The 24,000-nt window shown below is 44.1% G+C and overlaps 1 protein-coding gene across 2 annotated transcripts in view; it reads left to right on the top strand.

Annotated features, from left to right (window-relative positions):
* The first annotated feature begins 1,593 nt into the window (after nucleotides 1-1,593).
* The window catches only part of LOC143923330 (guanylate-binding protein 1-like), a 140,069-nt gene continuing 117,662 nt past the window's right edge, over nucleotides 1,594-24,000 (top strand). The window contains exon 1 of one of the 2 annotated variants that reach the window (XM_077446941.1): nucleotides 1,594-1,665. The gene's annotated coding sequence lies outside the window, so the exon portion shown is untranslated. The remainder of the gene's footprint in view (nucleotides 1,666-24,000) is intronic. The other variant, XM_077446943.1, reaches the window with a different exon arrangement.

Below are 24,000 nucleotides of genomic sequence, written 5' to 3'. Positions count from 1 at the left end.
TTACTCGGCGTAACATCATCTGTCACATCATATAAAACAATTGAGCTAACTTTACAGTTTTTTTTTTTGTTTTGTTTTTATTTATTCATGAAAATTGTTTTTTTTTCCCCAAAAATTTTCATTTGAAAAATTACTGCTCAAATACCATGTGACATGAAAAGTAGCAATGGCCATCATATTATTCCCTAGGGTGTCTGCAAAAAAACAATAATAATTTTAAAGTGTTACATGTCCGGTATCTATTTACTCAGTGTAACATCATCTGTCACATCATATAAAACAATTGGGCTAAGTTTACTTTTTTTTATTTATTTTTTTTTTTATTTATGAAAATACTTTTTTTCACAAAAAAATTGTGTGTGAAAAATTACTGTGCAAAAAAAGTTACAATGGCCGCCATTTTTTTACCTAGGGTATCTGCAAAAAAAAAGAAAAAAAAAAAGAAGTATTTTTATGAATAATAAAAAAAAAAACAGTAAAGTTAGCCCAATTGTTTTAGATGATGTGACAGATGATGTTACGCTGACTAAATAGATACGGGACATTTTTTTTTTTTTTTTTTTTTCACTAAGAAATTGTGTGTCAAAAATTACTGCGCAAAAAAAGTTACAATGGCCGCCATTTTATTACCTAGGGTGTCTGCAAAAAAATAAAAAAATAAAAGAGAAAAAAAAAATATATATATATATATATATATATATATATATATATATATATATATATATATAATGTTTGGGGGTTCTGAGTAATTTTCTAGAAAAAATAATAATAATAATTTTAAAGCGTGACATATCCGGTATCTATTTACTCGGCGTAACATCATTTGTCACATCATATAAACCAATTGGGCTAACTTAACTGTTTTTTTTTTTTTTTATTCATGAAAATGCTTTTTTTTTCACAAAAAAATTGTGTGTGAAAAATTACTGCACAAAAAAAATTACAATGGCCGCCATTTTATTACCTAAGGTATCTGCAAAAAAAAAAAAATATATATATATATATATATATATATATATAAATATATATATATAAAATGTTTGGGGTTCTGAATAATTTTCTAGCAAAAAAATAAATAAATTAATAATAATTTTAAAGCTTGACATGTCCGATATCTATTTACTCAGCGTAACATCTGTCACATCATACAAAACAATTGGGCTAACTTTTTCTTTTTTGGGTTTTTTTTTATTCGAGAAAAATTGTTTTTTTTTCCCGAAAAATTGCATTTGAAAAATTACTGCTCAAATACCGTGTGACATAAAAAGTTGCAATGGCCGCCATTTTATTCCCTAGGGTGTCTGCAATATATATATAAAATGTTTGGGGGTTCTGAGTAATTTTCTAGCGAAAAAAAAGAAAATGATGATTTTTACATGTAGGAGAGAAGTGCTGGAACTCGCACGGTATGGAAGTGGAGAATGCACAGTTATTATGTGTGTGCAAAATAAAAAATAAAAATAAAACAATAAAAAGGTTTCTAGCAACAAAAGGGGTAAACAAAGCAGATCCAGATTGGAATTCGATACATTTTGCACACATACAATCACATTTGCATACAGGGCGTATTTATTTACTTTCTTTTCCTTGTAAGCGATCAGCAGTTTAGATTTACAAAAGTTCTCGCGCTCGGTAGCAGAGAGGTCCCCATCCACCTGAAGGAAGGTAAGGAAACTACATTTGAATAAAAAAACGTAGAATTAGTGAATATAATTACAGAGAAATGTCCAGAAATATTTGGCAGTGAGGAGTCGGAGTGTGAATACGCAAATTTCATATTTTCAGATTTTAAAAAAATAATAATAATAATGGCAAGGCTGTTTTACTGTTTTATTATTATATAAGTCTAAAAGTTCATCCCCCAAAAACATTTTCCTGCATGGGTTGGCTTTATGTTACTGCAGCTGCCGTCTTACATTTAGTAGAAGTTTTTATGTTACAGTTTACTTTACTGTGTTTACTCTTTATAGTTTTTTTTTTTTTTTTTTTGGTTATTTGGTTTCTTTGTATGTATTTTATATCCCTGTGTGTTACAGAGGGACTTAAATCTGTCTTCATTGATGACCCAAATGACGTGAATTCCCCTCCTCGTTCTTAAAGAGGAGGTCCAGCCCCGGTGAAAAAAAAATAAAAGTCAGCAAATACTGTATTTAACCACTTCAGCCCCGGGAGATTTTACCCCCCCCCCCCCCTTCCCGGCCAGAGCATTTTTTGAGATTCAGCACTGCGTCGCTTTAACCGACAATCGCGCAGTCCTGCGACGTCGCACCCAAACAAAATTAAAGTCCTTTCCCCCAAAAACAGAGCTTTCTTTTGGTGGTATTTGATCACCCCTGTGGGTTTATATTTTTTTTTTGCGCTATAAACAAAAAAAAAAAAAGGGCCGTCAATTTTGAAAAAAAAAAAGCTATTTTTATTTTTTTACTTTTTGCTATAATAAATATCCCCCCCCCAAAAAAATCTATAATATATATATATATATATATATATATATATATATATATATATATATATATATATATATATATATATATATATAATAAAAAAATCTTCCTCAGTTTCAGCTGATACGTATTATTCTACATATTTTTGGTTAAAAAAATAGCAATAAGTGTATATTGATTGGTTTGCGCAAAAGTTATAGCGTCTACAATATAGGGGAAAGATTTCTGACATTTTTATTATTATTTTATTTTATTTTTTTACTAGTAATGGCGGAAATCTGTGATTTTTTTTTATCGGGAATGCGACATTATGGCAGAGTCAAAACGTCACTTCGGCCCATAGCTCTTAAAGGGACTTTTTTTTTATTTTTATTTTTTTTTTTATTGCATTTTAGTGTAAATATGAGATCTGAGATCTTTTTGACCCCCCAGATCTCATATTTAAGAGGTCCAGATTCATTGTAATAGGGATAAAAGTGACACCATTTTTTTTTTTTTAAAGAACAGTGTAAAAATAAAAAAATAAAAGGTAAAATAAAAAAAAAAAAAAAAAAAAGTTTTTACATTTTTAAGCACGCCCTGTCCCGCCGAGCTTGCGCACAGAAGCGAGCGCACACATGAACAGCGCCCACATATGAAAACGGTGTTCAAACCACACATGTGAGGTATCACCGCGATCGTTAGAGCGAGAGCAATAATTCTCACCCTAGACCTCTTCCTGTAACTCAAAACATGCAACCTGTAGATTTTTTTTAAAACGTCGCCTATGGAGATTTTTAAGGGTAAACGTTTATCGCCATTCGACGAGAGGGCGCAATTTTGAAGCGTAACGTGTTGGGTATCGATTTACTCGGCGTAACATTATCTTTCACAATATAAAAAAACAAATTGGGCTAACTTTACCGTTGTCTCATTTTTTAATTGTACTTTTTCCAAAAAACGTTGCGCTTGTAAGACCGCTGCGGTGTGACAGAAGGTATCGCAGCGACCGTCATTTTATTCTCTAGGGTGTTAGGGAAAAAAATTTATAATTTTTTTCGGGGGTTCTGAGTAATTTTCTAGCAAAAAAAAAAAAAAATGTTTTTAACTTGTAAACAACAAATCTCAGGAAGTGGCTCGGTCCTTAAGTGGTTAAGTACAGAATTTGACACTCGTCTGATTCTTTTCTCACTTTTATAGACTTGTGACACATTACAAAAGGTCGTTGGATCTCTGCCATGCCTGTCCGGGAATTCTGCCTAACTCATAATCAGATTAAAACTTTCGAAATATTTTTTTCCTTATTTGAGATTGTGGAGTATTGGAATTCGCCCCTGGACCCAATCAGGGGCAAGCGGGGGGAGTGCGCTTTTCTCTCATGTTTGCTGTTAATGTGATACTAATGTCTAGGTTTTTTTTTTTTTTTAAATAATAATTTTTTAAATAATAAACATGTTATACTTACCTCCTCTGTGCAGTTGGTTTTGCACAGAGCGGCCCTGATCCTCCTCTTCTCTGGTCCCTCTTCGACACTCCAGACCCATCCCCCCCTGTTGAGTGCCCCCCCCCCCCCCACTCCATTCAGACAGGGAGACGCAGTTCGGCCCCACACCCCCCCCTCTCCTGATTGGCTAACTGACTTTGATTGACAGCAGCGGGAGCCAACTGCGCTTTTTTTCCCCTTTGTCCCACCCGCTGCCTTATTTTATTTATTTTTATTTTATTTATTTTATTTACTGACAACCCAAAATACAACAAACTATTAACCACCTCAATACCGGGGGGCCCTTTCCTTCCCAGACCAATTTTCAGCTTTCAGCGCTTTCGCACTTTCAATGAGAAAGGCTACGCTGTACCCAAATGAGATTTACATCATTTTGTTCACACAAATAGAGCTTTCTTTTGGTGGTATTTATTTACGACTTTGTTTTCTTTTTTTTGTTTTTTTTTGCAATATAAGCGAAACAAGAGCGGAAGTTTGGAAAATAAACAATATTTTCTTTTTTCTGTTTTAAAAGAAATCCAATAAAATCACATTTTGTCATAAATTTAAGCCAAAATGTATTCTGCCACATGTCTTTGGTTAAAAAAAAAAAAAAAAAAAAAAAAAATCCCGATAAGTGTATAATAATTGGTTTGTGTGATACACGTCAACATTTAAAAAAAAAAAAAAGCAGTAATAGATCACTATTGCAAGGCTAATATCTCATTACAGTAATTCTTATCTTCTATATTCCGTGTTTCCTTACTTATCATCGGTTTATCCCTATCCCCGCCCTCCTCCCCCTCCCTTCTCAAAACCCCCCCCCCTCCCTCATTAACATTGCGATTCTACTGCAATTTTTCTTTTCCTAATTTTAGGGGATTTACTAATGGCTTAGGTTAAAGTCTACCTTACCTTTCTTAGTTTTAAGCTTTTCTCTCTCCTGCTCCTTTCTAATCTATAGGGTACCCCATCTCATTTGCCCATGGCCTCCATATTTTTTCGAACTCTCTAAAATTACCCCTTTTTACATATACTGTCTTCTCTTTCCATATTAATTCACTAATGACTTGGATCCATTCACTCACCAAAGGGGCCCTCTCCGCCTGCCATCTTTGAGCAATTATTCTACGCTCTTGGAATAGGCAGCGTATAACTGCCACCGTAATACATTTTTGTTCTCCCGGCTCCTTCCTATAGCCCAGCACACAAAGTATCGGGTCCATTTCCAATTCTACCTCAAAGATTTTGTTAATAGTTTCCACCACACCTCTCCAATACCGAAACAGCTTTGGACATCGCCACACCATGTGCATAAGGTCTCCCTGTCTCCGGCATCGGGGGCATCTGTCATCGGTTTTCCTACTAAACAAATATAACCTCTTAGGTGTATAATAAGCCCTGTGTACTAGCATCAGATGTGAGATTTTTTGTGAGGGAGAAACCGATGTCATTGGCCCTAGTTCCATTATTCTCCTCCACTGCTCATCCGATATTTCCCCAATATCCTCTTCCCACCTCCTCTTTAGGTTCAGGTCAGGGCTCAAGTCCTGTGGGAACGCATGGGAACGGAGTTCCTGTACTTTTTCCACAACAGGAACTCAGTTCCCATTAGCAGCCGTGTCCTGCAAGACTTTGAAGTATGCAAGCTTTGTGGCAGGTGCTACACCAGCAGGCGCTGACACAGCTCGCAATAGTAAGTACCCCACACCTGACCATTCAGGCATTGCCAGTAGGGGGCTAGCTGACGGGTAGATCAGGTTCCTGCTGCTCAGAGATTGTATTGTATTTAGTCAGACCTCTCGTGATGCGCTCCTCCCCGCCGGCCCCTTGCTCTGTGTGTCCCGCTGAATCCCCCCATCTTTAGTGCCATATGATGAGATAACCCAGAGGAGGAGCACAGCTATTCTGCTCACAGGACATGCAGGGAGAGAGGTGAGCTGAGGGAGGAACATCAGTTTGGGGTGGTAAGCTGAGCACAATACCTGGCAAAGTTTAATGCCAGGAGGGAAGTTTATGTGGAAATATGTGAAGGGTTGGAATAGCAGCGAGTGTGTGTTGGAGCCCTGCAGAGTTTGCAGCCCCCCAAGCTAACATACATCTCCTAAGCAGGAACACATCACTATCTCCCCAAGCATTCTGTCCAGATAATGTGCAGTTCATTTATGACCTTTCCTTTTAACCCTGTGTTATCCAAACTCTGTTCAATGAAAAGTGTAAACTCACCACATAAACACTCTGTATACAAAATGAAATTCCCCAATAAAGATCAGAACATGATGGTCACATTTGCATGGAAGCACAATTGAATGAATGCTGATTATTCAGAGAATTAGCGTATTTATGTTTATTGAGGATTGTTTTGTTTTGTATGTACTAACAGTTAAGCTTCATACACACAATACGAAAATTGGATGAAAAATACCACTTTTGAAGCGTTTGTGCATATGAGCATATCATTTTTTATTTTTTTTTTGGTGGGGGAGGGGATCTAGGATGGGAGTTCCCACACTTTTTTCCCCAGGACTTGACCCCTGGTTCAGGTGATCAATTTCCTGGTTGAGATTCATGCAAAGCTGATTATATACTACTGATATACACCCACTGGCCCTATCCATTGTAAGTACCTTCCGAAGTAGAGGTGTTTTATCCCACAATGGCATATGTACCCCAAACTGTGCTGCTAAAGTGTGTCTCACCTGTAGATATCTAAAAAATGATTGTTGTGGTATATCATATTCCTCTTTTAGGTCCAGGAATGTCTTTAAGACATTACCATCATATAGTTGGATCCGTTTAGTTATACCCTGCCTTTCCCAAATTTTAACCTTCCCTATTGAAAGTAATTCCGGTAGGTTTTTATTATCCCATAGCGGCGTAAATTCTGACAACCCTGTATACCCCATTATTATTTTTACCGTTTTCTATACTTTACCCACCATCCTAGTTACAGAGTTATCATACTGGAAGGAGTCTGCCTTCAAAACCTCAGCTATGGATTCATGTAGAGCTCCTATCATCATAATCCCTCTTTTTAGGTTTCTTCCAGATCCTGAGTCACAACCCGCCAGATGCTGCAGCTGCGCCGCCAGATAATAGTTCCTGGGGTGTCCCCCTCTGTCTATTGGTAGCTGCAACGTCTGGAGCCGGATCCTTGCCATACCCTTCTTCCAGATAAGCTCCCGGAAGAGGGTTTCAAGCTTTTTAAACCATTTTTTACATATCCATACCGGTGCATTATGTAGGACGTATAGCAATTGAGGCATCCATATCATCTTAATCAAGCTACAACAACCCATCACCGATAAAGGGAGCCGGCTTCAGACATCACATTTTCGCTTAAATTTATTTAATAGTGGGATTACGTTTTTATTGATGTACTGGTCAGGGTTTACTGTCAAGTATATACCGAGATATTTCATAACATCCACCACCTTCACCTGTGGCACCCCTGGCGCAACCGCAGCATGCAAGGGGGTCGACCCGGAGCAACTCTGACTTCCCCCAGTTTATAGCCAACCCTGTAAACCTTCCAAAGCCAGAGACGGACCAGTATCCCCCCAAAAAGAGGAGGACATCATCCGCATATAAAGCGATCTTTTCCTGTCTCTCCCCCTTCCTTTGGAATCCTTTTATCCCCGGGTTTGACCTAACAGCTATTGCCAATGGCTCCATAGCAAGTGCAAAGAGCAGAGGAGACAATGGGCAACCTTGCCTTGTCCCCCTGCTCATTTCAATCTTTTCTGAATACTTGCTATTGATCCTTACCCTAGCGCTAGGGGCATTATACATCATTTTGATCCATCCAATAAAGGAAGGACCAAATCCCGTCAGGTCCTGGGGCCTTTTGATTAGCCATCCCGACCACTGCTTGTTGTAGTTCACCAAGGGTTATCGGGGCATCTAATTCTTCCCTCTCCTCCTGAGTGAGAGTCACCATTTCTAACCCCTCCAAAAAACTATCCATTTCCCCTTCCTCCCCCACCCCTTGTGATCGGTACAGTTCTCTATAATAATCTCCAAAGGTTTCTACTATCTCCTCACCTCTTAGGGATAGTGCCCCATTCAAGGTTCTAATACTAGAGATGACAGACGGAGGGGAATTTGTTTTTACCAACTGAGCCAGCATTCTGCCCACCCCCTCCCCTTCCCCAAAATAGCGCTGTTTCTGGAATGTTCGCTTACTCTCTTCTTTTTTTTTTATTGCTATCTTATACCCTTGTTGTTTAATTAACCACATTTTTTGTTTTTCTGGGGTTGGATCTTTTACATAATTATTTTCGGCCTCTATCAGTTCCTTCCTAATACTCTCCTCCCACACCCTGGATTTTTGCTTAATTCTTGCTACCTGCTGGATCAGGATGCCCCTAAGGAAAGCCTTTAAGGCATCCCATGTTACACTGGTTGGGGCAGTACCCGTATTGAACCTTATGAACTCTTGTAATCAGTGGCGTAACTAGAACCTTCAGGGCCCCGATGCAAGAAACCATGAAGGGCCCCCCTGAACCCCAGCCAGGGCCCTTCCTTCCGAGTCCGGCGGTGGAACTCTAGGGCATGGTCATAGGTATGCCCTTTGTGAGCCCTATAGTTCCACCACTGGTATCAGTAGTTTTTTTTTATTATTCTTTTTTAATTTTTAGGTGCCCCATTGGGGGACTGTCCCTAGGCAGGATGGGGTCCCCGTCCCCAGAAGAGATGAGGTCCTTTTCTCCAGGGCAGATGAAGCTACTGCCCCCAGGGGAGGTGAGGGTCCCTGTCCCCACGTGAGAAGGGGTCCCTATCCCCAGGGGGAGATGGAGGGGGTATGTAATGGTGTGTGGGGGATGGGGTCCTCTCACTCACCACGACCAAGATGTTGGCCTGGGCTCCATCCAGTGTACTGGACAGGCGATCAGCATATCTCCCAGAAAGACCTTTCATCATCTGTGTATGACGGGGGAGGAGGGGGGCTGGCAGACAAGTCTCTCATAGTGCTGCACTGCATCTGTGTGCTTAAAGTTTGTTTACCCGGGAGAAGTATGCAGTGCAGTGTGGGCCGGACTCGAGGGGGGGGGGGGGCAGACTCTGGCTGGGGAGAACAGACATCGGACTGAGTGGCAATGCATGGAGCAGGAGAGGGAGGGGTACTCTGAGGAGCCGGCCCGAGGACACAGGTCATGCGGGGAATGCACAACTAAAGAGCAGCCAGTGCGATAGTCGAGCATGGAGCTCTGCTTGTCACCCTCCACCTCCAGCCACCCGTGTGCATGGTGCACTGGTACCCCTAGCTGCCTATGCTGCTGCCGGCCATATGTAGAGGGGGCTGCATGGGCCCCCTGCATCACAGGGCCCGGTTGCAGTCGCAACTGCTGCACCCCCTATAGTTACGCCCCTGCTTGTAATTTTAACGTAACCTCCTCTACATCCTTTATTAGTTCAAACCAAAACGGGCTAATTTTCCATCCCTCTTGAGTTCTCTTCTCTCCCGTATTTAATGCCACCATTAGCAACGAGTGGTCTCAGATCCGTCTGGGCATATATACTATATCCCTTATATTTTGTGCCATTTCTACATTTCCTAGGGCCAGATTTATTCTAGAGAGGGTAGCGTAGGATCCTGAAAAACAGGAAAATTGTTTAACTTTCAAATTTCTCTCTCGCCACAGATCCATTAACCCTATTTCCTTCAAAAAACAACACAACCTAGTTTCACCCATATTCCTGGGTCGCACCCTGGGGGGGGAAGCCTGTCTATCTCTTCATCAAGGACTTCATTGAAGTCGTCCAACTCTATAACCGGGGCGTCTTCTTTGTCCCCAATGAATTCCATTAATTTATACACAAACTCCATTTTAAACGGTGGGGGTATATATACATTAGCCAAGATACAACATCTACCCTCCAATACCCCATACAAGAAAACATATCGACCCAATTCGTCAATACTGACCTGTCTGCAGGAGAAACTCACCCCATCTTTTATTATCACACTCACTCCTCTTGAATGATACTGCTGTTGATATTTCCTATTTTTTAATTGTGATATAGACATCTTTTTTTTTTTTTGTTACACAAATTTTTATTGAAAAGTAACAAGGAATTACAACAAAAATTGAATCGTACATTGACAATTACATTTTAACATGTTATCATAAATGTAAGCAAGGATACATAAGATATTGCTAAATTCACAGGATATGAATAGTTACAACATGTAATGTTTTAATCAAAATGAAAAGTTGTACTTATCAGTTAAGGCAAAAAGAGAGTCAAAGCATATATGAAGATAAAATAAGAATGTTCTTGTGAAGGAAGGGGGAAGGAGGGGAGAAGAAAAAAAAAAAGGGTTTTTCCTTTCTCTTTTTTTTTTCTTCCCTCCTTCTATTTAAGCATAGTAGCATAATGGAAGATTAGGCAGTGAGGTTGAATGGACAGCAGCCTGCGCTGTTTGAACAACTTAAGTAAAAGAACATAAATCACAGATAGAGATTCGACAACAAATAACACTTAAATGGCCGATTTGTATACCTTAGTATCTTTAAATGCTAGCCATTTTGACCAGGTTGAGGTGAATTGTAACATTCTTTCTTGCGAAATACTGATAAGCTCTTCAATAGTTTCAATAGAGTTGATCCTTCTGAACCATTCCTTTTTCGTTGGGATTGAGGTTGACCTCCAATGGGAGGGGATGCAGTGTCTAGCAGCATTTGTCATTATCATAATTAGGGATTTCAAGTATTTTTTTGAGGGGATTGTGTTGTGGTGCAGTAGAAAGTGGGCTGGATCAAAATCTAACGCTTCTGAGGTTATGAATGTAATGGTTTCGTGGACCATTTTCCAAAATGGTTGAATATGCGGGCAAGACCACCATAAGCGAAATAATGATCCCACTTCACCACTGCACCTCCAACACTTGTTGGAGATCTGGGGGTTGAATTTCTGTAGGGTGCTAGGTGTTCTATACCATCTAGTTAGAATCTTAAACCCACACTCCTGAGTAGCGACGTTGAGTGAGCCTTTATGAGCGTACATGAAGATAGTTTCCCAATTTTTGTTAGTGAGTGCTAGATTGAGGTCGTTTTCCCAAGCTAGACAGGATGGGGAGGAGAACCCTAAACCCTCGTCAAATAATGAGTTATAGATGATTGAAATATTGTGTCTTTGAGGATGCGTTCCTGAGCATAGGGTCTCAAGGGTCTTGGGAGATTTGGAACAAAGAGTTGCCAATACTACTGTGGAGAGAAAATGCCTTATTTGAAAGTATGTCCAGTGTGAGATTAGGCTAGGGCCATTATCCTTATTGATTTCCTCGAGGGGTAAAGGTTTCCCATTGCGTAAGAAATGTTTAATCAGTACTGCTTTGTGGGGCCAGTTTGCTAAGAAAGATTTTTGTTTGTTTCCTGGAGGGATTGTCTCTGAGAGGCTGTCATGGTTATGCATTGATCTTCCTGTGTTTGCTTACCTTCCCTCATGTCTTCAGACTAAGAAGCCAGCTACTTCCACCTGGTGGTTTTTATAACCTCTCCTCTAAGCATGGCTCCACCCCAGGCCCTATCAGGGAGCCCTATATAAACCTGTGCACTGCAGGGCTCAGTGCTGATCAACCATTCTGTAGTCTTTGTTTGTTAGCTTCCACTTGCCTGCCGTGTGCTCTGCTACTGATTTCCGTTACCGACTTTGGCGTGTTCTGACTATCCCTGCTTGCCTGTGACCCTGACCTTTTGGCGTGTACCCGACCATTCTGTTCTGCTTGTGGCCCCGACCTTGGCTTTGTCCCTCATCCCTATCCTCCTGTTGCCTACTGTGGGTGTGAGCTGGGGGACCCTGGGGGTCGCGACCTGGAGCCAGTTGCAGCCAAGTCCATCCTCACCTCTGGAGGCTCTGGTGAACACCTGCTGGCTCTTAGACTCCGCGCCCCAGGGAATCTCACGCTCTATCCCCAGTGGGATCTGTCCCCGTCTGCAGCAGTCAGCCGTAGGGTCCACAACCTTGCGGTGCACTCCGCATCCCTACGGTGTGCACCTGTCACCTCGCCTCAAGGTGACCTGACAGAGGCGTTAGGGAACTGATCCAAGGGGTGGGGTCACTTTTCTTGTATGTGTCATAAAATATTGCTAACGTGGGACCAATAAGAGGATGAGATTTGATCTCTTTTGAGTGATATTTGGGGTTTATCCATGGAAGATGGTTGATTGGGAAGGGAAATTGGGCTTGTTCTAGTGATACCCAATCTTTGATAGGCTGGTGTAAATTCCAGTCAACTATTCGTGTAAGTATAGTTGCTTGGTGGTACTTTTTCAGGTCCAGGAGGGCTATTCCACCTTTGTTTTTTGGGAGAATTAATCTTGTGTATTTGATTCCAGGAGGTTTACTCCTCCATATAAAGGTGGTACATGCTTTGCGGAAGGCAGCAAAGAAGGAAGATGGTAATCTGATGGGGATCGTTTGCATAGTGTAAAGGAATCTGGGCAGAATAGTCATTTTTATCAATGAGGCCCTTCCAAACCACGAAATGTTGAGAGAGTTCCATCTTTTAAGGTCTTCCTGTGATTCTTTTAGTAAGGGTAGAAAATTAATTTTGAAGAGGTCAGTTAGGTTTGAGGGTATTTCTATCCCCAGATAGGTGATTTGTTTAGGAGACCACGTGAATGGGAAATTTTGCTTACATTGTTCATCATCTTTGGAGGGTAAAGATATGTTCAGTGCTACAGATTTGGAGTGGTTAATTTTTAAATTGGATATTAATTGGAACGTTTCAAGTTCTTGAATTATATTAGGCAGTGAGATAAGGGGTTGCGATAGAAAGAGTAGCATGTCGTCTGCGAAAGCAGCGATTTTTTAGGAATGATCTTTTATTTCAATGCCTTTTATGTCCGGGTTGGATCTGATTTTATTAAGAAGCGGTTCCAGGGTAAGGACAAATAGTAGCGGGGACAAGGGACAGCCTTGTCGCGTCCCATTTTTAAGGGTGAAGGCATTCGACAGGTGGCCATTGGTGCGTACGCGAGCAGTTGGATTTGAGTATAGTGCTGCGATGTAGGCTCTCATCTGAGGCAATATGCCGATGTTTTTAAGGACTGCATCGATAAAGTCCCAGGCCACTCTGTCGAATGCCTTCTCTGCGTCGAGAGAAAGGAAGAATCCCTGTTTCTTTTTGGAAGTTAGCCAATTGTTTATGTTCAGGGCCTTAATGGTATTATCCCGACCCTCCCTGCCTGGGATAAATCCCACTTGGTCAAGGGAAATTAGAGATGGAAGTAGGGGTAATAATCTATTGGCGAGGATTTTGGCATAAATTTTAATGTCTACATTTATTAAAGAAATTGGGCGATAGTTCGTAACAAGGGTTCGGTCTTTTCCGTCTTTGGGAATGACTGCTATGTGTGCTTCCAGGACCTGTTTGGGGGGGTTTCGTTCGGAATGGAGTGATTGGAACGTTTTCAAGAATTTGGGTTTAAGAATGTCAAGAAAAGTTTTGTAATATTGTAGTGGGAGACCATCTGGACCTGGGGCTTTGCCTAGTTTCATATCCTTTAAGGTCCTGTAAAATTCTTCTCCATTAATGGGAGATTCGAGTTCCTGAGCGATATTGTGTGCTATTTTAGGGGGGCTGTGTTTGTCCAGGTATTCTTGAATGATTTTAGTTCTGGCCTCTGAGTTGGGGGGAAACTTGGGATTGGGAGGGATATTATATAGTGATTGGTAGTACTGCTCAAACTGGGTTGCTATCTCCTCGTTCGAGGAATATGACGCTCCTTTGTTATCTTTTATTTGGTGTATGGTGGAAGCAGCTTTCTTACTCTGAACTGCTCTTGCAAGAAGTTTCCCACTTTTATTACCTTGTTCGTAATATATTTTATGTCGTAGTATATATTGTCTTTTGGCCTTTAGATTCAATTCATCGGTAAGTGAATCTCTAGCTTTAGTCAACTCCTCAAACGTGGAGACAGCCACATTTTTTTTATGTTGAAGTTCGAGTTTGTGTATGTGATCTATTAGGGATTTGATTCTAGCTTGTTTTTCCTTTTTGAGTTGAGTCAGCTTCCTTATAAATTCGCCTCTGATGACACTTTTGTGAGCTTCCCATTGAATGATGTTGGAGGTATCATCAGTGTCATTACGAGTAAATAATCGGTGAGTATGTCCCTAAAAAGGAGAATATCTATAGGGTCCTTCAGTACAGTGGTGTTCATTCTCCAAGTTTTAGTTTTAGTAATTTTTTCCGGGAAAGTCAAAGTTAGGCCGCGTACACACGGGCGGACTGTTCGCCCAACTTTGTCCGCTGAACAGTGTTTCAGCGGACAGTCCGCTCGTGTGTGGGCTTCAGCGGACAGTTTCAGCGGACAGTCTGACGAACAAAGTTTTTCGGAATTTCCGTAAGACAGTCCGCTGAAACTTGGTTTTGTCCGTCCAAACTTAGTTTCAGCGGACAGTCCGCTCGTGTGTAGGCAAGTTGGACGGACTAAGTATCGCGCATACTCAGAAAGGGTTTACACGGCCGAAGGTTGCATTGCAGTGTATAGGACGTCGTTTTTCTAGTCCCGTCGTATGTGCTGTACACGTCATCACGCTCGTTTTCAGCGGACTGTTCGTTCATCGTGTGTGGTCAAGTCCGTTCATGCAAATTTTGAGCGGACTGTTTGTCGGATTGTTTGACGAACTAAGTTGGGCGAACAGTCTGCCCGTGTGTACGCGGCCTAAGTGTAATTGGGTGGTGGTCAGATAAAGTCATTGGCTCTATAGTTGTGTTCGTCAGGAGTGGTAGGTCTGATTGCGTGATGTAAAAGTAGTCGATTCTGGAATACTTTTGATGGATTGTTGAAAAGTAAGTATAATCTCTGGATTGAGGGTTGAGAGTTCTCCACGTGTCATGTAGCGTTAGCAACTGCAGCTGTAATTTTATTTGCTTCAGAGCCCTGAAGGGAATGCTCGAAGAGCCATTTGAGGTGTCGGCAATAGGGTTAAGGGGGACATTGAAGTCACCTCCCAGTATTATAATGCCGGAAGCGAAATTTGTTAAAAGGTCCTTGATCTTACGAAAAAAAGCTACCTGTTTCGTGTTGGGGGCGTAAATGTTGGCAATCGTGACCGGGTGGGATGACACCACTCCCTTAAGGAAGATGAATCTTCCCCCCGGGTCAACCAATGTGTCTTGTATCTGCATAGTAGTTTGAGAGAAAGGGTTGAGGAGTGCGGTCTCTGAGACGGCATCACTGTAAGTGTCTGCTATTAATGTTGGAAAAAAAATTTTTTTTTTAAATAAAATGAGGGGGGGGGGGGAAGGGGGGGAAAGGGGGGGGTGAAGGGAGTACCTAAGACAGGTAGGTAGAACACACACCAGAGGAAGGATTAGACCAGCTAAGCCAACCTATATGTATATGCCGGTAGGGTCAAGGAGCAGTATGGGGGATCACTCCTTGTGTGGGTTCAATGACCAAAGGGGGGACGAACAAGTGTCGGATGTTGTATCACAAAGTGAGGTGTTAGATATAAGGTATGTGGGTCCGGCGCCCAGGGAGCTCAGTCGAGCATGGTAGTAAAAAACAAGACAGGGTTGTAATGCGAGGAGGTAGAAGGGGGATAGCGTAACAGTATCGTGTCATGTGGGCAAAACCAGCCAAGCCTATGTTGTAGTGAGATGGAGAGTGAGTGAGTGATCACACTTGAGCCGTGAGTATGCATTTCTCTTAGTTATGACCACCGAGACAAAATCATTGAGAACATTTTGTAGATGTCATGAATTAATGCGTCAGGGAGATGAAACCCTTTCACCCATGGGAGGGGTTGACTAATTATGTTGCTTGGTAGTAGTGTGCGATAAAACAATCCTCTGGAAAACAATCTTAATAACAATACCTTTAACCTTATATAAACAAGAGAGAGGGTGCACCGAGAATCCCGCCAGGTATCAATAAATTTGGAACTAAAAATTAACAACAAATAGTTGTAGCAGTCAATTTAGAGACTAGTGCTTGTCCATGGTAACAGAAGGGTTGTGTCTATATATCAGGTAGGATATTTAGGATGAGTCTTTCTCGGACCCGAAGAGGGTGTGCACTAGCAGGGTTCTCCGTACGCCCAGTTAACCTGGGTTTTAGTGAAAGAGAGGGGGGGTTAGACCCCTTGCAGAAACCTCTGACTGGTAACAAACAAAAGCTGTACTCGAGCATAGATTTAAACTTTGTGTATAATGGTAAAGAAGGAGGAAGAACAAAAAATAAAATTCTCCTCAATTACCTTAATGGAAGGGGAGTTAAGCCAGGCTATAAAAAACCTTTTAACAGAGCTGGTAGGAGAGTGATCCAGTCCCTAGGGTTCATAAGAGAGACAAACCTAAAGTGATTAGAACCATAAGGGCCGGTTCACACAGCGGGCGATGCGAGGCGACACGACTCGCCTCGCCTCGCTCCCGCAAGTCGCCCCCGTTCTGTACAATGGAACCGTTCTGAGAGGAGCGACTCGAGTCGCTCCGACTCAGAAAAAAGGTTCCTGTACTACTTCTGGGCGACTTCGGGGGCGACTTGCATTGACTTCTATACAGAAGTCCTCTGCAAGTCGCCACTGAGGTGGCCGCAGGTCGCGGCGAGGCAAGTCGGAGACGCCTCGCGGCGCCTGCAGTGTGAACCGGCCCTTAGGCTCTTGTAAGCTGTCATATGGAAAAAAAGAAAAAAGAAAACTAGGTAACTTCCACGTATTAGACAGCGACCAACCTGGCTTAACAAAAACAAACTCAGAATCGAACTGTTCCCCTCGTGTATGCGTATAATAGCACATAAAAAGGTGAGTATGGGGTTAGTGTTCGCCGTCTGTTTATGAGTCCACCTGAAAGAAGAACATAATTACAGTATACTCAGTACAGTCTTTTCCTCAGAAAACAAAAAAAAAAGGGAGACATGTTTAGAGTGAGAAACTGTAGGTCAACGTGAGTGCAGGCCCAAATGCTGATTAGGTTCCGTTAAAGCGAGATAGTATGCGTTTTACTCAGAAACCGGTAAATCCTGAATAAGAGCTCAAAAGAACCCCCTGAGGGGGCTTACCTTTTGGGGCAAACCTGTTTTACACAGATGTGGATGGGGGTACTGAATGTTTTCTGGGTAGAGTTACAAGCTGTCATCAAGGTGTGGTCTGGCGGAGTTAGATCATGAGATGAGATGATATTGAGACAGTTGGAGCAACGGAGAGTTGATGAGGAAGAGGATCAAGAAGGGTCTTGGGGTTTCCTCAAGATAAATGTTTCAGGTAGTTTCAGCATGAAGGAGGCAATGGACTGCGGTCTAGGTGTCCATTAGATCTGGTCTGTCGACTCGGTCTCTTCTTCTAGGTGGGGAGATGCCTGGGCTTCCGTGTTCTGCTCCCCTTCCATGGTGCGGTGCTGACGGAGATCTTCGTCTGCGGTCTCTGTTTCTCTGCGCTCTGGGAGTCAAGTTGTTTGTTACTTCGATCCATGTGTCATGGATCTGGAAGGAGTTGTACCAGTCCGGTACCTCCGTTACAGGGAGGTTGAGCGATTCACAGAATGAATGCAAGTCGTCAGGAGTGCGTAGAAGCGCTGTGTGACCTCTCCATGTTGCAGACAAACAGAATGGAAACTTCCATCTATAGGGAATGCCTCTGGTCCGGAGTTGGTCCAGTAGCGGGCAAAGGGCCCTGCGTTGCTGTAAGGTAATGTTGGAGAGGTCTTGGTACAATTTGATTTCGTGGCCATTGAAAAGCACTCTGTTTTTTTCTCTAGCTTTTTTAAGGATGGCTTCCTTCAGAGGAAAATTTACCAAGCAACAGACAATGTCTCTTGGTGGGTCAGTGTCTCTTCCCCTCGGTCTGAGAGCACGGTGAATCCTTTCAAAGTCAATTGGGGAGTCAGGGGGGTCTCTCCAGCAGATCATTGAAAATGGAAGTAGCCGTTTGCATTACAGGGGTTTGATCTGTTGACTCGGGGACCCCACGGATTCTGATGTTGTGACGCCTTCCTCTATTGTCGAGGTCCTCGATGTGGCGTTGCATCTCTATGAGGTGACGAAGGTGGTTATCAGAGGATCTTTGTATTTGCTTCAGGGCATCAGAGTGACGTGATGCAGTTTGTTCTGCTGCTCCAATTCTTGCTGCCATGTGCTGAATGTCAGACTTCAGATCTGTAATGGCTGCTGACAGTGTAGCCTTGATGTCAAGTGCTACTGCCTGGAGATCAGCAAGGCTTAGGGCCTGTGTGGTTGGGGAGGCTTGGGGGGATACAGCCTGGGTCATTGGGGGGAAGCTGTCTTTGTTTAGGCCTAGCAGACCGTTCGCGCCGCCCGCCGCACCTCCGGAGGTGCCGAGCGGGGCGGATGGCTTAGGCGAGGCCGCGGCTTTGAGGCCTTCCCCGTGCGCCGGGCGGAACATCGCCGGAATACTGGTGAGAGGGGACTGACCTGCCTCAGCGGTGTCCCTGGATCCCGGAGTGCTCCGATCCCCCTTTCTCATGTTCGGATGGCGGCGGATTAGCCCTGTGTGTTGCTGAGAAGCTCCCTGTATGCCGGAGGAAAGGGCTCAGGCGTCCATCTCTGTCCCCGGTTAGGCCACGCCCCCCAGACATCTTTGTTAAATGAGTCTACTGCAGGCAGGCCAGTCCAACATCAAATCTCTCCAACATATCAAAGACTGTCGCTTTTTTAATCGAACTACCCAGACCCCTCACATTCCAGGACCCAATATTTAGTGTTTTAACCTGTACCATCTGTCATAGTGAAAAAAAAAAAAACAGAATCAGCAAGGCAAAAGAGAAAAAAACAGCACAAGTACATGGAACAAATATACATAATACTTATAATATACAGACCCTACAGGTACCACTATTTTCAAGAGTGCTCCCATACATATTTCGCCTCCCTTTGGTTATTCCGTGCATTATTTACTTGTAAATTAACTTTAACCATTATGTATATTTCCTTATCAGAGTGCTTACTATTATTTATCTTATTCTCCTGTTCATTTATCGTGCAGTGTTCAATTTTTACCTTCACGCAGGGGCGTAACTATAGGGGGTGCAGCAGTTGCGACTGCAACCGGGCCCTGTGATGCAGGGGGCCCATGCAGCCCCCTCTACATATGGCCGGCAGCAGCATAGGCAGCTAGGGGTACCAGTGCACCATGCACACGGGTGGCTGGAGGTGGAGGGTGACTAGCAGAGCTCCATGCTCGACTATCGCACTGGCTGCTCTTTAGTTGTGCATTCCCCGCATGACCTGTGTCCTCGGGCCGGCTCCTCAGAGTACCCCTCCCTCTCCTGCTCCATGCATTGCCACTCAGTCCGATGTCTATTCTCCCCAGCCAGAGTCCGCCCCCCCCCCCCTCGAGTCCGGCCCACACTGCACTGCATACTTCTCCCGGGTAAACAAACTTTAAGCACACAGATGCAGTGCAGCACTATGAGAGCCGGCTCCCCAGAGGACACTGCAGACTTGTCTGCCAGCCCCCCTCCTCCCCCGTCATACACAGATGATGAAAGGTCTTTCTGGGAGATATGCTGATCGCCTGTCCAGTACACTGGATGGAGCCCAGGCCAACATCTTGGTCGTGGTGAGTGAGAGGACCCCATCCCCCACACACCATTACATACCCCCTCCATCTCCCCCTGGGGATAGGGACCCCTTCTCACGTGGGGACAGGGACCCTCACCTCCCCTGGGGGCAGTAGCTTCATCTGCCCTGGAGAAAAGGACCTCATCTCTTCTGGGGACGGGGACCCCATCCTGCCTAGGGACAGTCCCCCAATGGGGCACCTAAAAATTAAAAAAGAATAATAAAAAAAAACTACTGATACCAGTGGTGGAACTACAGGGCTCACAAAGGGCATACCTATGACCATGCCCTAGAGTTCCACCGCCGGACTCGGAAGGAAGGGCCCTGGCTGGGGTTCAGGGGAGCCCTTCATGGTTTCTTGCATCGGGGCCCTGAAGGTTCTAGTTACGCCACTGCCTTCACGTGAAATCTTTTATACAAATTTCCCTTAGAACAGAGAGTTTCCCATAGAACAGAGAGTTCTATGAGCCAGGTTTCCAGGAATTTTATGGCATCAGGACCTTCACTTTTCTCAGGTAACCCCATCATCCTAATATTATCCCTTCGGGATCTGTTTTCTATTTCATCCATTTTAATAGCATAGCTATCCAGTTGCTTTCTCCTGCTCTTAACCTCCGATTGTATTGGGAGTGCATCATCTTCTAGTTGACTTATCCTCGTTTCCAACACCGTTGTTCTTTCAACTGCTTTTTGAATATCTTGTCGAACTAGTGACAATTCCTCCTTCATTCCTGTTAACTGGGCAGCTAGTTCTCCCAATGAAAATTTACATGCATTTACCGCTTGTAAAACATCCTTCAGTGTTGGAGCCTCCTCCACAGGTGGACTAATATTCATGGCAGATTCCAAATCGCATTGGATATCCCCCTGGCTCTTATTACTTTTACTCTTATGTCCAGATACTACCAAGGCCAATGTAGATGATTGACCTTGACTTTTTCAATCTGCTGGAGCCCCCTGGTGTATTTTTGTTTGCACCGTCTGTCCCCCCTTTGTTGGTGTTTGGCCAGGGGTATGGACATACCTCTCTAATTTTGCCGCTGCTGCTGTCTGGTTACTTTTTTCTTTGGAAGAGCGAAGTTGTTGTGACCCCATACTCTCCTGTTGCGCCTGTTCCTCTCCTCGTCGCCTCGACATATTAACTCAATTTCAGAACATGTTGAAAGAGGGGGAGAAAAAAAAAAAACCCTTCCAGATACCAGGAGGGAGAGAGGAGTAAATGGGGAAAAAAAAGAAGCACGGAATATCAGATGCAATAGTTTCCCCTCCAGGAAAAGGAAAGAAAAAAAAAGTCCTTAAAAGTCCTTGATACTATATCGGAGTTATCGGGATTAATAGTGATTCAATGCTGAAAAAAAAATGTTTTTCTTTTTTTTTTACAGGCTGCTGTGTGCTGGCATTTAATAGCAATATACGGCTGTAATTTTAAAAATTTTCAACTGGGTCATCCAGAAAAATCTTTGTGAGTCCCTTATAAAAAAGAAATACAGACCAATAAGGCAGTGCTGCTTGATACAATATAAAGACAGTTTAAATTCCAGATATCTGCAGCACTTAGCTTAATAGAATATATACAGTTCAGTTCAGTATATGCTAAGATCTTAATATCCTCGGCGTCAGACTGTTTAAAACAGAAAATAAGGCAAGGAAGAGCTGCCCTGTATGTTGCTGTTTTATTCCGACCGTCTCCCATACACTCAATCCATGTTAGTCAGATCAGATTCGTTCGTTCCAGCCAGATAGGAGGAAAAACAGCAGGATGCAGGGAGCCAGAGACACCAGGTACACACCATAATTATCAGCGCCTCCACAGGCTCCCCCCCCCGGGGGGTGACTTTTTCCCAGCTCAGCTTTCCACACAGGCTGCCTTCCAGGAGCGCCCGCCACCGTCACTTTCCACCCTGAAACCGGCGTCTCCGCTCCTACACCACCCGGCTCAGATAGCCACGGCCGACCTCGGCCAACCTCGGCCGTTCCCGGGGCACTCTTCAGGCACCTCCTCGGCTCCTCGGTGCTCTCCCGAGGCTCCACCGACAGCCTCCTCTCCCACTGCGTTCTCCCCACTGCCTACTCAGCATCAATCAGCAGCCGCCTGCACATTCAGCGTTGGAGAGACAGCGTGGAGGCAGCTTGCTCACATTTCCTCACTCACATGCCGCACACCACTCGCATCCGGCCACTCCCCTCCACCCAACCATACTCGGCCATGCCATCCATACCCAGCCATACTCAGCCATCTCATCCACACTTAGCCATACCCACCTAACCATACTCAGCCATACCCAGCCATCCCATCCATACACAGCCATACCCACCCAACCATACTCAGCCATACCATCCATACCCAGCCATACTCAGCCATACCCAGCCATCCACATTCATAGCTCAACCATGCTCAACCATCCCCATCCACGGCTTATCCATGCTATATCAGTGCCACTAAAGTGCCTCAAAGTAGGTATAGGTAGTCAAATTACAGCACAGTGGCGGTATTTTATGGAGCACAGTGGCAGCAATTGATGTTTTTTTTTTTCAATATTTTTTAGATTTTTTTTAGTTTGTTTGCACCCCCCAAAAAAAAAAAAAATTTGAGCACCAGCCGCCGCTGTGCCACTGACACCATCTCTCTCGCTTGTTTGGTGGTCTGGAGAGTTAAAAAATATCTCAATGAATACAACAAGCTGCTGTCTTTCACAACATTTCATTTTTACTAAAATAATCACATGCCATAGGAATGGAGTTTGTAAAAAAAGGGCAGTTGTCACCCAAAGCAAAGTTCTACCTGTCATTACTCATTTGCTAACCTAGAGGCTGATCTGTGTGATTTCTGATAAACATTTTATACATTCTGCGTATACTGTATGCACCTGATCCCCGCTTCTTCAGTATCATGCTGGAATTAGCTACTCACTCCCTTAAAATAAAAATAACATACGCTGAGCTAGATAGGTCCTATACCTAATAATCCGTGCCTTGATCTATAATTATAGATGCACAGGTGAGTAATAAAGTGCATAAATAATAAACACACAGCCGGTATAAAGTGCAGGTGCAATCTGTGGCAAGCAAATAATGCGCACACAAATGTAAACACACAACTGGAAAAAAAAAGTGCACAAGTGCAAATAGTGCCAGAACCACACTCAATAAATTTGATTAAAATATATAAACCTAGAGGCGTGTCCGGAAGCCGACCTGAATGGACGTGTGAGCGTCTAGCTCTCTACTAGCCCACAGCTACACGGCCAGACTCAGGGTTTACTCTTCCTCCATTTATGGGGGGTGCCAGGAAAACCCGCTCTGCCAAATCCAGGGGGTCATCCCAACCCCCCCCCCGGGCTCCTCCGCAAATATCAGCGGATATCTTGTAGCCTTCACCATGCCGACCAGCGGGAGAAAGAAGATGGCGCCGGCGCCTTGCCTCACCTCCTCCAATCTCGGGGGGCACAGACTCCGCCGCTCATCCAGAGCTCCACGGCACCTGGAGGGACACCATCCGAACAGCGGATCCATCTGGCGGGCACAGTGAGTCTCCCCCTCCACACGGGCTCCCAGGAAAACCTCCAGGGTCCGCAGCCCACACTACCAGGCCCCATGTCACTAGGCCTCACAGGAGCATCCTGCACACAGTGCACGGAAGCTTTCCCACGGCTGCTGCGAATGGCCTCAGACCCAGGGATATCAGGGGAGGCCCCCAGCTCCCCATCCTCATCAGGGGAGTCCAAGGACTTTCCCTCCCTGCCAACCCCGCACCGCTCTAAGGACACTGGATATACCCCAGACTACCAGGGGAACTACAAGCCCCAGCAGGTCCAAAGTCATACCCCAGAAGCGCACATGTACTCCCAGGCTGATGACATGATTACAGCGGGGGGCCACAGACTGTCCTGCTGCCACTTATGCCCAAGCAACCGGCACATCCAGGGGTACCAGAGGGTCGTTGCCACTGACCCCACAGGGGGAGCATGACACATGGCATCCCCAGCTGCAGCACGTGGCCCAAATCGACAATACAGCTCCCCTCCAAATTCAGCTGCCACGCTCCGCTTGCCAATTCACACCACCCCAGATGGCAAGGGCCCCCCAAGACCAACCACCCTTATCGTGGCAAGCCTACCTCCAAGCTATTCCAACCAAGGAGGATTTTAAACAACTGATTGAGGATGTTAAAACCACCTGCCGGGTTGAGATCCAAGCACTTCAAACTAACTTCAAGCACCTGGCCGACTGGGTAGAAATGGCTGAGGAAGAGATACAGGAAACAAAAATTGCTGTGCACCACACCCAACTACAGGGCGCAGACCACCGTATGCTCCTAAGAGAGATGCAACGCCATATTGAGGACCTGGACAACAGTGGACGGAGGAACAACATACGCATCCGGGGCCTCCCAGAATCAGAAGACCCGGAGAACCTGCACGACACTCTGCAAAGTCTATTTAATAACCTTCTGGGGGTCCCCTTGGACACCCCCATAGCCATGGACAGGGCTCATTGTGCTTTGCGCCCCAAAGGCCTGACCTCTAAACCGCGGGACATTATTTGTAAAGTCAACTCCTAC

The sequence above is a fragment of the Lithobates pipiens genome, unplaced genomic scaffold, assembly GCF_037356315.1.
Source record: "Lithobates pipiens isolate NorthernLeopardFrog02 unplaced genomic scaffold, aLitPip1_a1.2 Scaffold_22, whole genome shotgun sequence".
Classification (NCBI taxonomy): domain Eukaryota; kingdom Metazoa; phylum Chordata; class Amphibia; order Anura; family Ranidae; genus Lithobates; species Lithobates pipiens.
The sequence above is the reverse complement of the archived record's forward strand: the minus strand, read 5'-3'. Positions and strand labels throughout refer to the sequence as shown.